This window comes from Passer domesticus, chromosome 3 (assembly GCF_036417665.1).
Source record: "Passer domesticus isolate bPasDom1 chromosome 3, bPasDom1.hap1, whole genome shotgun sequence".
NCBI classification, from domain to species: Eukaryota; Metazoa; Chordata; class Aves; order Passeriformes; family Passeridae; genus Passer; species Passer domesticus.
In genome coordinates, this window is record NC_087476.1 from 28389622 (window position 1) to 28403584 (window position 13963).

The following is a 13963-nucleotide window of genomic DNA, read 5'->3' on the forward strand; positions in this document are numbered from 1 at the left end:
ACCTCTAGTTTACACAGATTGAAAACATGAGACGTCCTTAGCAGTTTAGCTGCAGAGATGATTGAGTTTCAGCACCCAGGAGTATTTCAGGTACTGTTTAACCTACAAGTAGAACAACAGCCATATGGTCTCCAACAAGAAGTGCCTCATCATTCAGTCTCGTTAAACTGACATGTAAAACTGCTTACACTGACCAGGAAAACCTGGAGCTGCTTGCCCACTTGATTCAGAGGAGTCTCTGAAAGATTAGGATAACATTCAGCACCTATACATGATTAGAGAGATCTAAAATGGCAATATAAATGTAGCACAAGAAGAATGCAAAAGGGAAGGGGGCATTTTTTCTATGCATGAAAAAAACACCAAGCATTCTCTGAAACTAATTTCCTGAAAAGACTAAGAAAGCTGCTGAAGGCATTTTTCCCTTTCCTTGAGGTTTGATTAATTAGAGGAATGCAAAAATGCTTTGAGCTCTAAACCTTACCAGCAATTATTTTAGCTTTAATGCACATTCAAAACAGTATATTGAAAATGAAAAATGATCTTTCTATTTTTCAAAGGAAGAATGTGACATATGTATATGTATTTAGTCAAAGTACACCTAATCTATGCAATTAATATGTGTCACCAATTTGTATGTCACATAATTCATGTCAAAAACCAGGTAGATATCAGCATCACAAGTTTGCTGACTGAAAGCCCCATACTAATGTCATATTGACTTCTAGTATTTAATGGAGCTTATTTTAGTTTAAGCATGTTCTACACCTGTAAAATAACCTGGTTGCTTGAGTTACTCCTGGGTCTCTGATTGTTTGAAATGCTTGTATTTTCATCTACAAAATGAAGACTTTTGCAACAATGTAATGAGTTCTTTATGCATTGAAAATATTGTATGGTAGTGGGACAGTTAACACTCATTACAGAAATACAGGCATAATCTTGCCAACCTTCTCTCTGTCTGCTCTAATATTTCAGCATAGGGGATGTAACATACAATCTTTATAAGCTACAGAAGTACTACACTTGCGAACATTGGTCTATTTCCACATTTTTCAGGTAAACCAGTATACAGAATAGCAATCACATTTTGGGGAACAGCACACAGACTCTAGAAGAAACCTGGATCAAGTACTCTGCAGACTGTTCAGTAGAATGTTAGATATTAGCCACATTTTAACATGTGGAGGCAGGAATCTCAAGGTATCAATCCACAGAATAAAAGTGCAGTCACAACATTGTGAGGAAAAATATAGATGGTTTACCTTCAGTGACAATGCAATATATTGTTCCTAATTATCTGCCAGGCTGGCATTTATGTCATATTAAGGTGTAATAAGTTTTCCTCATTCTTTCAGTTGGAACAAGACATATATTTTAAATCACTGATTCCAGTCTTCTTCTGTATCAAAACCCTTTATCTAAATATAACCCTTTAGCTAAAGACTCTAAAATGTACCTTAAAAAGCTCAATTACCATCCTGACAAATTTAAAAGCAATTTTTTTTCATAAGACTGTGCATTTAATGAAACTAATTTTCATATCTCTTTACAAAGTACTCACTGCATTTTTTTTTAAAATTTATAAAAACAATATTCCCTTTTTGTTTTCTTTTCAGGTAATGCAGAAATTATTTTGAAAAAATGAGATCCATTTTTTTTCAATAAGACTGTATGCCTGAGGTGAGTTTTGTGTTATTTTTCCCCATTTAATGGGTTTTTATATGTTATTCATATAACATAAAATTAATATACACACTAACAATGCTAGTCGCTGAAGAAGCCTTGAACCCTACAGAAAACATCTATCTTTTTGCATGTTGAACATGAGGTGACAACTGACAGAAAAGGCAGTATTTACTTTTCTGTCCCATTAAAAGTCCAAATAAATATAAGTAAATAGACTCCCAATTATCTTAACTTTTAATAGTAAAATGTCATAAAGTCATTTTGTGTTTGTTAGATATTTTTCCCATCTAAAATCAAGCCTATCAAGGCTCAGCTCTCAACACATTTGTAATTGAAAGAGGAGAGGCGAACCTTAACCATTGCATATTGGCCTTGTTCTCATCAAACACAAGTGATTTGTTTCGATAGTCTATTGGAAGCAGGAAGGAAGAAGGCTGTCATTGTTAGTAATTTAAGGAACCTTGAAAAGTCCTAAAACTTTTCTAAATAAAGGGATTCAAGTGTAGTCCAGCCTATGCAGGAAGAATATTGAGAATTGAACTCTTCCTCTCCAATACCTTGTCAGACCACACACAACGTTTAAACCTCAAGCCAATTTTCTTACTAATTTGTCTTGCAGTCAACCAATACCTTTTACCTTTTTTTTATTTTTTTTTGTGATACTCTTTAAAGTGAGAAAAAGTTTCTTAGGTTTTAGAAGTTTTACACTTATATAAATAATATTTAGTTACATTTAAGTAGCATAAGTGACACAGCTAAATGTTTCAGGCAACAAACCTCTCAGAAATAGAACTTGTTTAGACATATTTTTTAATGTTTAAGTGGATTACACAGAGTCATAAAGTTGAACTTAAAAGAAGAACAGAAATACATCAGCCATTATCTGTAACAAAAGGCACTGTAGAATCCATTGCCTGCTTCAAGTGATAAATTCCAAAGACAGCTCATGGCATAGCATTCAAAGTATGAAGGTGGAGTGATACTGTGTTTGTATGGACTTCTGTTTATATTCTTTATTTACATCAGAATATGTGAGAGGTGAAGTTTACTCACAGCTTTGCCTTTGAATAGAGGAGTAGAGATCAATTCTTGTAACAAGTGAAAGCAAAGCCATTCAAATACCTATTGGCATTTCCCAGATTGGAAAGGAACAGATACGCCAAAATGTAAAGACAAATACGTCTGATTCAAAATTAATCTTAATGTTCAAAGCCTATCTGATCTTGTTTATTAAAAGAAATAATTCCACACATTCTCAGTAATTTATTGTAGTGATGTACAGCCAGCTGATAGGTGAAAACATTCTTGACATAAATATTCTCTTTAAAACTCATGCTTCAGTGCAGCCTATTAAAATATTGTTGTACTGTACCTTTCCCTACACCTCTATACCCTATGTAGTGTAAAGAGTGTGTGTGAGAGAATATTTTCATCCAGGATGAGAAAAAGGCTGAAGTAATTCATGCCTTCTTTGCCTCAGTCTTTAACAGAAAGACTGGTTATGCTCAACCAGAAGATAGACCAAACCCTGAGCTGACAGACAGGGATGGGAAGCAGAATAGACCCCCTACAATGCAGGAGGAAGAAGCTATATACCTGCTGAGCCACTTAGACACCCACAAGTTTATGGGGCTGGATGGGATTCACGCAAGGGCACTAAGGGAACTTGAGAAGAGCCTGAGTGGCTCACTAAGACACTCTCCATCATTTACCAGCAGTCTTGGTTAATCAAGGACGTCCCAGATGACTGGAGGTCAGCCAGTGTGATGCCCATCTACAAGAAGGGTCAGAAGGAGGATGTGGGGAACTATACCCCTGTCAGCCTGACGTTGGTGCCAGGGAAAGTTATGGAACAGATTGTCTTGAATGCTGTCATGCAGGACAACCAAAGTACCAGGCCCAGCCATATCAGTTTAGGAAAGTCAGGTCTTTCTTCACTAACCTGATCTCCTTTTATGACCAGGTGACTTGCCTAGTGACTGAAGGAAAGACTGTGGATGTTGTCTACCTGGACTTCGGTAAAGCCTTTCACATTGTCTCCCACAGCATTCTCCCAGAGATGTTGACAGCCCACAGCTTGGACAGGAGCACTCTTTGCTGGTTTAAGCCTAGAGAGTAGTGGTGAAGGCAGTCATATCCAGCTAACAGATGGTCACTACTGAGGTTCCCCAGGCCTTAGTATTGGAGCGAGTCCTGTTTAATCTCTTTTTTGATGATATGGATGAGCGGATCAAGTGCACCCTCAGAAAGGTCACAGACAACACTAAGTTGCACTGCAGTGTTGATCTGATGGAGGGCAGGAAAGCTGTGCAGAGGCATCTGGATGGGCTGGATTGATGACTGGTGGCCGATGGTATATAATGTTCAACAAGGCCAAGTGCCAGGTCCTCCACTTGGGCCACAACACCCCCAGGCAGCACTACAGGTTGGGCACAAAGTGCCTAGAAAAGGGCTCAGTGGAAAAAGCCCTGGGGATGTTGGTTGACAGCTGGCTGAACGTAAGCCAGTGTGTGCCCAGGTGGCCAAGAAAGCCGATGGCATCCTGGCCTGTATCAGCAATAGAGTGACCAGCAGGACCAGGGCAGTGATTGTCCCTCTTTGCTTGGCACTGGTGAGGCCAAACCTCAAAGTGCTGTGTGCAGTTCTGGGCCCATCACTAAAGGAAGGACTTTTAGGGTCTGGAATGAGTCCAGAGAAGGACAGCAAACCTCATGAAGAGTCTGGAGAAAAAGCCATATGAGGAGAAGCTGAGGGAGCTGGGGATGTTGAGCCTGGAGAAAAGGATACCCAGGGTGGACCATACTACTGTTTATAACTACCTGAAGGGATCTTGTAGCAAGGTGGAGGTCAACCTCTTCTCTCTGGCAACCAGAGACAGGACAAGAGCAAACAAGCTACACCAGGGGAGGTTCAGATTGGTCAGTAGCAAGAACTTTTTCACTGAAAGGATAGTTAAGCATTGAAATAGGCTACCCAGGGAAGCTGGAGTCACAATACTTGGAAGTGTACAAGAAATGACAAGGTGTGGCACTTAGTGCTACGATTTAGTTGGTGGTGTGGTGTTTGCTCAACAACCTCGGAGGTCTTTTCCTATCTTAATGATTCTATGATTCAATATCTTCTTTTTCCCTATCTCATTGAACTTTAGTTTTATTTTGGAAGAAGTCTTTTTTTCATGCGAGTGTTAAACAATGTCTGTTTTGACACTTTATTGTACATTGTCGTTTCATCTTAATATGAAAAATCTTAATAACTACACAATGAAAGTATCAAATAGCTTTATAACACTTCCTTGTTATACCTTACCTAATATTCCTGGCACTGAGAAAAAGATGCATAGTTTCATTCTGCAATGTCTTTTTCTTCCTGACAAATATTTTTCCTTAATATGTTAAAGTACAATATATTTGATTGTCTTGTAGTTTTGGGGCCCACCACCCCCATCAAAATAGACAAAAATGACATGGTGGGTAAAAGAGAGTAGACTTGTATTTTTAAAGCCTTTTACTAACTGAATTTATAAAGATTATTTATTTTGACTCTGACATCCATCAGTAGGTTCAAAAGCAGCCTTTTTACTTTCTTCATAACCATATATAAATGATAGAATCATGAACAAATGTACCTAAAGAGAGATGGCAGAGAATAGACATGTCAGTCTTGCTGACATCAGCACAACATCTGGGATAAATCTGTTGATACCTGTGAAATGAAAAAATTAGCAATGAGAAGCGGCAGCTTTGTCTCCTTGTGCATGGGTAGACCTCAAAGGAAAATCTGCAAGTTGATTCTCTAGGCATTTTCCTAATTCTCTCGTCACTGTTTTGTAACACCGGGGGAATAAAATGTGTCCAGTAGCTTGGTATTATCCATCATCCAGACAGTGTACAGTTGGGAATGACATAGATTTGGTGCCCAAAAGCACTGTCTGACTAAAATAGAACCTGGTTTCCATTCATCAAATTCTTAAAGCATTATCTCCCACTTCCTGAGCAGGTGGATGAAGTACAGAAAAACCATAGCACAATTTCTGTGGTAGTTGTATTTTTTGTTGTATTATAAATCCATATAAATCACTTTCATCTCTCAGTGTGTCAGGAACAGGTGATAGTGAGGCAGGTTGCCAGCACAGCTATTTGAACTTAAATTCCAGTTTTACCATCATTATAGGAGTCAGGAAAAAAAAAAAAAAAAAACAAAGCAAGAGTGGGAGAACAGATATAGGAAGATACAACTTATGAATATTTGTCTTCAAAGTAGCAGAAAATTATTAGCACACTTTTTGTTAATAAAGAAATTCTCCAAACCATTAAAACCAATATTTATTGACAACATTTAATCTCTTCTTGGCTGGAATATCCAAGATGGATATTATTTTAAGCTGAAATATACTATAATTTTCTTGTAGAGACAGTAATTTGTAAAACTCACACTTTTAAGGGTTTTTTGGGTTTGGTTTTTTTGGTGTGGGTTTTTTTTTTTTGGTTGATTGGTTTAGGGTTTTTTTTGTTTGTTTTGGTTTTTTGTTGTTGTTTTTGGGTGTTTTTTGTTTTTGTTTGTTTTTGTTTTTGTTTTGTTTTTTTTCACCTGTGTAATCACTTTTCAGCTCCAACTGCTTGTTTGCATCCTTTAAACAGTAACTTCCATGGGCCAAGTGATTTCAGTAACACTTCAAGCCTTGTTACCTGTTCACAAAATAATAGAATGACAGATTAGTTGAGGTCAGAAGCAGCCTCTGGAGGTCAGGTGGTCCAACTCCTCTCTGCAAGCTGGGCCGTCTACAGCAGGTTGCTTAGGACATGTCCTGTAGGGTTTTGAACATCTCAAATACATGTATACATCCTCTCTGGACAACCTATTCTGGTATTTAACCATCCTCATCAAAGAGAGTTTTCTTCTAATGTGTAAATGGTATTTCCTGAATTTCTCTTAAACCCATTGCTTTTTATCCTTTCATGAGGAATGAATGGGAAAAGTCTGGCCCTATCTCCCTTACTGACTCCATCGGGTATTTATATACACTGATAAGATGCTCCATGAGCCTTCTCTTCTTGAGTTTAGGCAATCTCAGGTCTCTCAGTCATTGCTCATATGAGAAGGGTTACAACCACTTTATCATCTTTGCTGGACTTGCTCCAGCACATCTGCATTTCTCCCATACTGGGCAACCAAGATTTGCACCTGACACTCCAGATATGTCTCACCAGGAACCCAGAAGGGAAGAATCATCTCTCTTGAGGTGCTGGCAGTGTTCTTCCTAATGCAGCCCAGGATGCTGCATGCTTACTGCCTTATATTAATCTGTTGTCCATGGAGATCATCAGGTCTCTATTTTTAAAGGCTTCTTTCCAATAGTCAGTCACCAGCCTATCCTGGTACATGGGGTTATTTCCCCCCAGATGCAGAACTCAGCACTTTCACCTGCTGAACTCCACAATGTTCCTATTAGTCCATTTCTCCAGCCTATTCAGGTTCCTCTGAGGAGCAGCACAACACTCCTTTGGTGTTATCAACCACTCCTCAAGGGTTTTTATCAGATGAAAACTTCAAAGCTAATTTCTGTAAGTTCTCCTGTATACAACTTTTTTTTTTTCCATGAAGAGTCACAATCATAAAACTGAATAGCATTCATTCCCCCCAGTGGGTAAAACAAAAGGAGCATTGTGTAACAATTTTTTTAACATTTTGACAGACAGCCACAATGGAAACTGCCTTGTTCTCCTGTTTTTACTATTAATTACCAAGCCATGAGGTGATCTTCCATGGATTTTTCTCTCTGTCCACCATTCAGCAGGAGTATTTGCATCAGCTATACAGTTTTCCCATTCTGGATGAATTCACTCCAATTTCTATAAATATCCCCAGTGCACTTGTATGTGCATGTTCTAGTGATACAGGACTGCATAAAGCCTCTATACAAGTATATTAAATAACATAAAAATTGAGCACATTTGAACAACTTTTCTTAATTTTGTACTAAATAGAAGGTCAGAAAATCAAAAGCCACTTGATTTACATTTAATATTGTATTAGATTAGAAGCCACCTATATACGAAGAATTACCTCCAGACATATGAACAAGTTCTATACAAGCCCTATAATTGAAGTTTGGCAAGCCACGCTCTTGACACATCTCATCCTTTGGGTATTTCTGCATTGCTTTCTTGGTGGTGGTTATGTGCTCTCTATGGGGATAATCTTGCTTGCCCACCGCTTCCACAGTATAGAGGAGACATAATTGCAGGGATGTCAATAGAGATACTTTTGATTTATCCTGCCACCAAATTACTGCTGCTAAGTGTCCTGGTTCTGGCCCAGATCAGCAGGAGAGGACATGGCCAATATATTGTGTTACTTCATACCACATTACATCATTGCTTGGATGAAGGAGGGAGAAGGGACTCTCTCTCATTTCTGGGCAGGATAGAAACCCTTTTTGGTGGAACAAAGCATGGCAGGGTGGGGAACCCATTGCCCCTTGTCCATTGCCTTGGGCTCTGCAGTGAGCATTTTTGCATGTGAATAATTTGTTAATTAATATTGTTTTCACTGCTCACTTTCTTGTCTCATTGCTGTTTCCATGAAATTGTTCTTCTCTCAGCCCTTGATCTTTGCCTCTTGTGACTCTAATTCTTCTCTCTGGCAACTGGTGGATGGGGAGGAAGAAGTGGGATGGGGATGGTGATGAGTGAGTGATCAGCAGTGTAACTTGGAAGGTCTTGGTGGAAGAACTAAATTGGGAGCACTACTCCTAATCCATGACATTAAGCCCCAAATTTCTCTCACAAATAAAAAATTTTCATGAGGTTTTCTTCTACCTCTAGCTAAAAGCAAATTGCTGTACAGAAAAAGGGTAGACAGTGTTTTTAAATGATTTTATCTATTTTCCATTCTTTTTCTTTCCAGAAATGTCATGGATTTGAACAGTTGTTACTGTAGCAAGGAAATAGAAAGTAGAAGAATATAAGGTAAACAGTTTCCAAAATAAAAGTACTGTAGGCTTTTTTCTCAGTAAGCACTTTTAATGTAATAAATGTATGTATTTTTGCCACTCAAGTATGTAAAATGATGGTACGTGAGTTTATAAATTCTCCGAAAGTTTTACAGTTTTCTGCCTTACAGTTAGGACTTGCTATTTGCATTTTGAATTGAAAAGTACCATTTACATATCTAGCAATACCATACACATTTGCTGGCACCAAATGCTATTAGAGAAGTGGACATATAGAGAGCCTACAGATATATTGCTAATAATTTGCTGATTATTTTTACAGAGCTTGGGCCACAATAACTTTTAATAACAGTCTAATTTTGAGAATCTGATAAATCATATGTTTAATATTAAGCATATGTATGAGAGAATTTTTGGAGCTGAATGTCACACCATCTGTAGTTATACTCTGAAAGTAATTAGAACTACTTTTTCCAGTTGTGTTTCTTTTCAGAAAAATAAAACAAACCACATCTGTCTAAATTTAATATTTTAAAATATTTTCTTTTAAACTATTTTCACAGAATCACAGAAAATTTTGAGTTGGAAGAGACCCACGAGGATTATCCAGTCAAACTCTTCAGTGAATGGCCCATTGGGGGATCAAGCCAAATACCTTCTTACTAGCACCGTTCTTTAAGCAAGGGAGCTAATTTTTATAAACTCTAGTTTCTAAGGAACAAAAGGCAATGTTATTCCCTTCTGAAACAGAAATGTTTGCAATTGAAGATTGTAAAGAAAAAAGAATTAATTCTGTGAAATATTGAGTAAACAATTACATCTGTGCATATTTAGTATGCTGGATCTATATATACAAAAATGTAATTATCTTTAGAAAAGTTTGCGTCAGGCATACTGACTTAGGAATTTGGGAGCCATTAGAAATTGCATTTTGTTAGAAGTAAATATTGGAAAGTCTGTCTCTGGTAACCTTCTAATAATATTTTTGTAGCTGTCTTTTGTATCTAAAGAAATCAACCACTGTAAGCTGAATTTAAGAAAACGTAAATGTATTTCTTTCAAATGTTACTGTCAATTATAATGCTTTACAACTTAGGTTTTACCCTGAAGCATGTCCTAGACATCAAAAGGGTGAACTGACAATGTGAAGTGTGGGAAAGCATCTCACTATTCCCATTAAAAGCAATAGCAGCAGCACTTTTAATTCTTCATTGATCACACTGACTATTTTCCCCTCAAGAGTCATGAAAGCCAAGAAACTTACCGTGAGGGGTGAAACCCTTGTAATGGACTACTTAACTAGATTTTGACACCTGAAGAGAAAAGAAAATCAAATTTCTGGAGCTGTATTTAACTGATAACATACTACATTCCAAAGAAGGCTATACAAGGATAAGCAGCAATGTTAGAAAAATAGTCCTAGAAGCAGTGGTTGTACAGAAAGATAAAATATAAAAGATAACAGTAACAGGTTGTTACCCCTGAGACTGGAAAGGAGCATTAAATTGCTGATGGCTAAACATAAGAACAGTTATTCTTGGATTCCTACTCAGAAGGGTCTCCTAAAAGGAGATTACTTTTAAAAAGCCAAGGAAAAGGTAGAAAGCTAGGCAAGGAGGTACAGCAGCCTTCAATAATGATACAGAAAGAGGAGAAAGATAAATTGTTCCTGCCAATCTATTATTGGTATAGGTAGGAGGGATAAACGTAAGTGGCAGTGAAGGACTTTACCTGCAAGTAAATGTGTGAGGATGGGTAATGGCAACTCTGCTTTTGCAGAGTTTGGATAGAATGCTAGTCCTGTACTAATGAAAAGACACTTGTGTAGGCCGAATTTCATCCCAATATTTCATCTATATCTTTCTTTTGTCTACATGCTCACTGCATATTCAGCCTGCACATTCTCAGCCATGTCAGCACAAGAGCCTCTCTTTTGCACAACCTCTCCTTTAATGCATCACTTCTACCTTATTGCCAAAATTTACTGAGCTTTCCTCATTTAAAATGGCACTAGAAATTTTTTTTTCATTAGGCATTTTAGTGGTTTATTTCTATCGGTTTATATTTACTGTTGATATTTATCCTTTTAAAGGTTTTTTATATGTAATCATCTGAAAGTTACTATCAAAATATGTATAGATGTTCATATGTACACATTGACATAATTTATTCAAATCTAGATGTAAGTTTAAGGTCCAAGACCCATGTTTAACCTAATAAAATATGTTCTTATTTTAAATCTTGAAGATCTTGGAATTAATGGTAAGATTTAATAAGCATCTTAATGACCAGATTAAAGGTCATTTAAAATAAAAACTGCCTGAAATTGAAATTATGTATTCCATTAAAAGAAAATAAAAATGTCAAGTTGTGTGTGTAGAAAATTCTGAATAGCTCTTGGCTAATTTTGAAGGTAGAGAAATGAGACTGATACATACTGGTTTTATTTTGAAATTTCTTCTGATATATGGATTTAAGTTTTTGGTATGCTGTGTCTAGTGTTCAATCAGTAAAAAATACAGATGCATACCTCCCTGTTGTTTCTCAGCAAGATAATCACATCCTGAAATGTAAGACATCTAATTTAGCTGCTTGGAGTCACCTACTGACTCTATAAGAACCAAGGATTTCTTTCAGATATTCTTCATCACACTCTAATGAAACACCTGAAGTGAGTGATAAAAATAACTTCACTCTTTGGCTTGATTCAGCCAATTTTAAAAAGTCTGTGACAAACCACCAGAAGCACTCAAGTACATAACTAGTTTGCTTCAACCTCGCTTGTTCTGTGACCAAATTTGCTCTTTGAATTATCCTAATTGTGAAAATACATGAAAGTATCTGTGTTGTGACGGTTTTTTGGTTGGTTTGTTTTGGGGGATTTTTATTTTATTTTTTTGGGGGGTAAACTCTTTGGGTTTTTAAAAGGTAAAATCCAGCAAACCAGTATCATATTCAGGTGAATATCCTGTTTTTTGCCACTTTTTTAACAGCAAAAGAAGTGTTTTTTCCCTAAGAGGGTGCAGTTCTTTCAAGTTTTAGCAAAGGCAGGTATCTGACTCGAGGACAAGATAGATTGGTTTATTTCTGGTTTTAGGTGAAAAGCACTTTTTTTTTTCCGAATAAAATTCTGTTTCCACTGAAGTCTCATGATTTCAGCTCATTGATTTCACCTTCTGTGTTTAAAACATGTGTTGAGCTTTGCTCTCAGTTCAAGAGTCAATATTTCCAGCTGATTCCTCGGGGATGAAGATGGAGCTCAATAGCTCAATATCTAATTCTTTTCCTGATAGTAAAACACATTACTCAGACAATGGAGTTTTCATCATCAAACCATAAACAATTCAGCTGAGTCACATAGGAATAAAAATGTTATTTTTTATTTTGGCACATACTGTACAAACAGTTCTGTTTTTGTCACAGATACAGGAAAGAATCCCTGTATGGATACAAAATAAATCATCTCTATTAGGTAATCAAGATGGGAAGCTGATACTGTTCTTGTTTTAATCAGTCCATGAAATGAAAGTGATTATAAAGCACACCAGCACAATGTATCCCCATGAGCCTCTTGTAATTGGGATGATCATTTAATTGGCACATTCTGTCTCCACTGGGATATGCTGTTTAAGAGGGATCTAGTTTACTCGGCAGTTGCAGGGCTTGTTATATGATCTCCCCAGCTAGAATTACTCATATTGTGACGAAAAATGAAAAATATGTATAGACTTTTCCTCTTTATTTTGTCATCTGCTCAAACTACAGGAGCTTTACTTCTCATACTGAGCTGAGGAAAAAAAAAAAAAGGCAATTATGCTGGTCGGAAGGAATGTACACTTTTCCACTGTGTTAAAAGGATCAAAGGAAAATTCTTCAGTAACTGTACTGTTATGCAGTACAATCAACATAGCTATATGGCAGAGAGATGAACAGTGAGAAACACAAAGAAAGGGTAATACAATAGGGAAAATGACTGGAAAATAAATAATTGAAGCTAAGCAGTGATTCTTGCAAATTCTTTGGATTTAATTTTTTATCAAAAATATAAATAAAAATTTAAATTTATGGAAATAGCAGAATATATTTTAAATGTATTTCAATAATTATGTCAAAGGCTTAGTATTAGATTACTTCTTCTTCTTCTCCTAGCAAGGTGAGTAAGGAGGTATTAGCATAAACAAACTCACCTGTTCATTGCAGAGGGGTGGGACTAGATGACCTTGAAAGGTGCCTTCCAAGTCATCAGCTTTCAAATCCCACTTGAGGGATAAGGCCTTGTATAGCTACTGTAATTACAGGTATTCACACTATCTTGCAAGAAGCTTCCAGTTAACAAATTAAAAAAGTATCCCACATGTATTTTCTTTTCTCTATCTCACAGATTCATTCATTCCAACATAAATTAAAAAAATATAAACAAAACCAAAAGCCTTGCCAACAAAAACAAATTAATAAAATTCTATTTGTGATGAAAAGAAATTACAGCTAATAAGGGCTGGACTTTGGCTTATACAAAAGGTATTTTACAAATAAATGAAATAATCACACATCTGTCTGCATGTCCCTGAAGATGGCTTTTCATGCTCATTCAATGGTTTCATTTTCAATTACTGTTTCCTAAACTTTTATTTTGAAAATTTAAGGACAAATTAATCCTGGACTACATTGTGAAAGAAGTCTGTTTATTTTTACAATCTGGAAAACCTGTTTTCAGAAGTAATAATGAAAAATAGCTTAAAGGAAGAAAAAAAAATAAAATATTCTTATTTGACTGGGTAAAAGAGTTGAAATCTACTCTGGAAGGAACAGAAACTTGATAGAACTAATATGGTATTGGAAAAACAACATAAGTTTGTGGAAAAATAAACCAGACAGCTGTTTCTTCCACTTTTCCCACACCTCTAGTACCATCCTCTGCCCTGCCTAGATCTCTAAGCCAAGACGAAAAACCTTGCATTTCAAATCTCACTTCTGGCTTCTACCTACCAACCAGTAACCCAAGAACTTCCATATTCCTTCTCCATTACATGTAAAACCCATTGTATGTATTTTGTATTATAGCAGCTTAGGGCTTTAGGTGTCATGTTAAAGTGGAGGTAGGTGATATCTCATCAACCAATCTTTAGTAGATGTTATTCACATGATTTTCACCTTCTTTGTCTAATTAATACTTAACTGCAGGGTGCACCACATGTCTCTCTACGACCTTGATTGTCACTCTCACCTTCCCTCATTTCAGTTTCTCTCTGCCATTTGCTCTTTGGATGCACTGACTCTGGGTTTCTGCTTTATGTTTTCTTTCATTTCACTTGTTTCACTACA

The 13963-nt window shown here is 36.6% G+C and overlaps 1 long non-coding RNA gene across 1 annotated transcript; it reads left to right on the forward strand.

Moving 5' to 3' along the window:
- Positions 1-3385: 3385 nt before the first annotated feature.
- LOC135297980 (uncharacterized) lies at positions 3386-9466 on the forward strand. The gene is made up of 3 exons (XR_010359930.1): positions 3386-3442; positions 8596-8657; positions 9205-9466. It is a non-coding gene; the product is annotated as an uncharacterized LOC135297980 (long non-coding RNA).
- The last annotated feature ends 4497 nt before the right edge of the window (positions 9467-13963 follow it).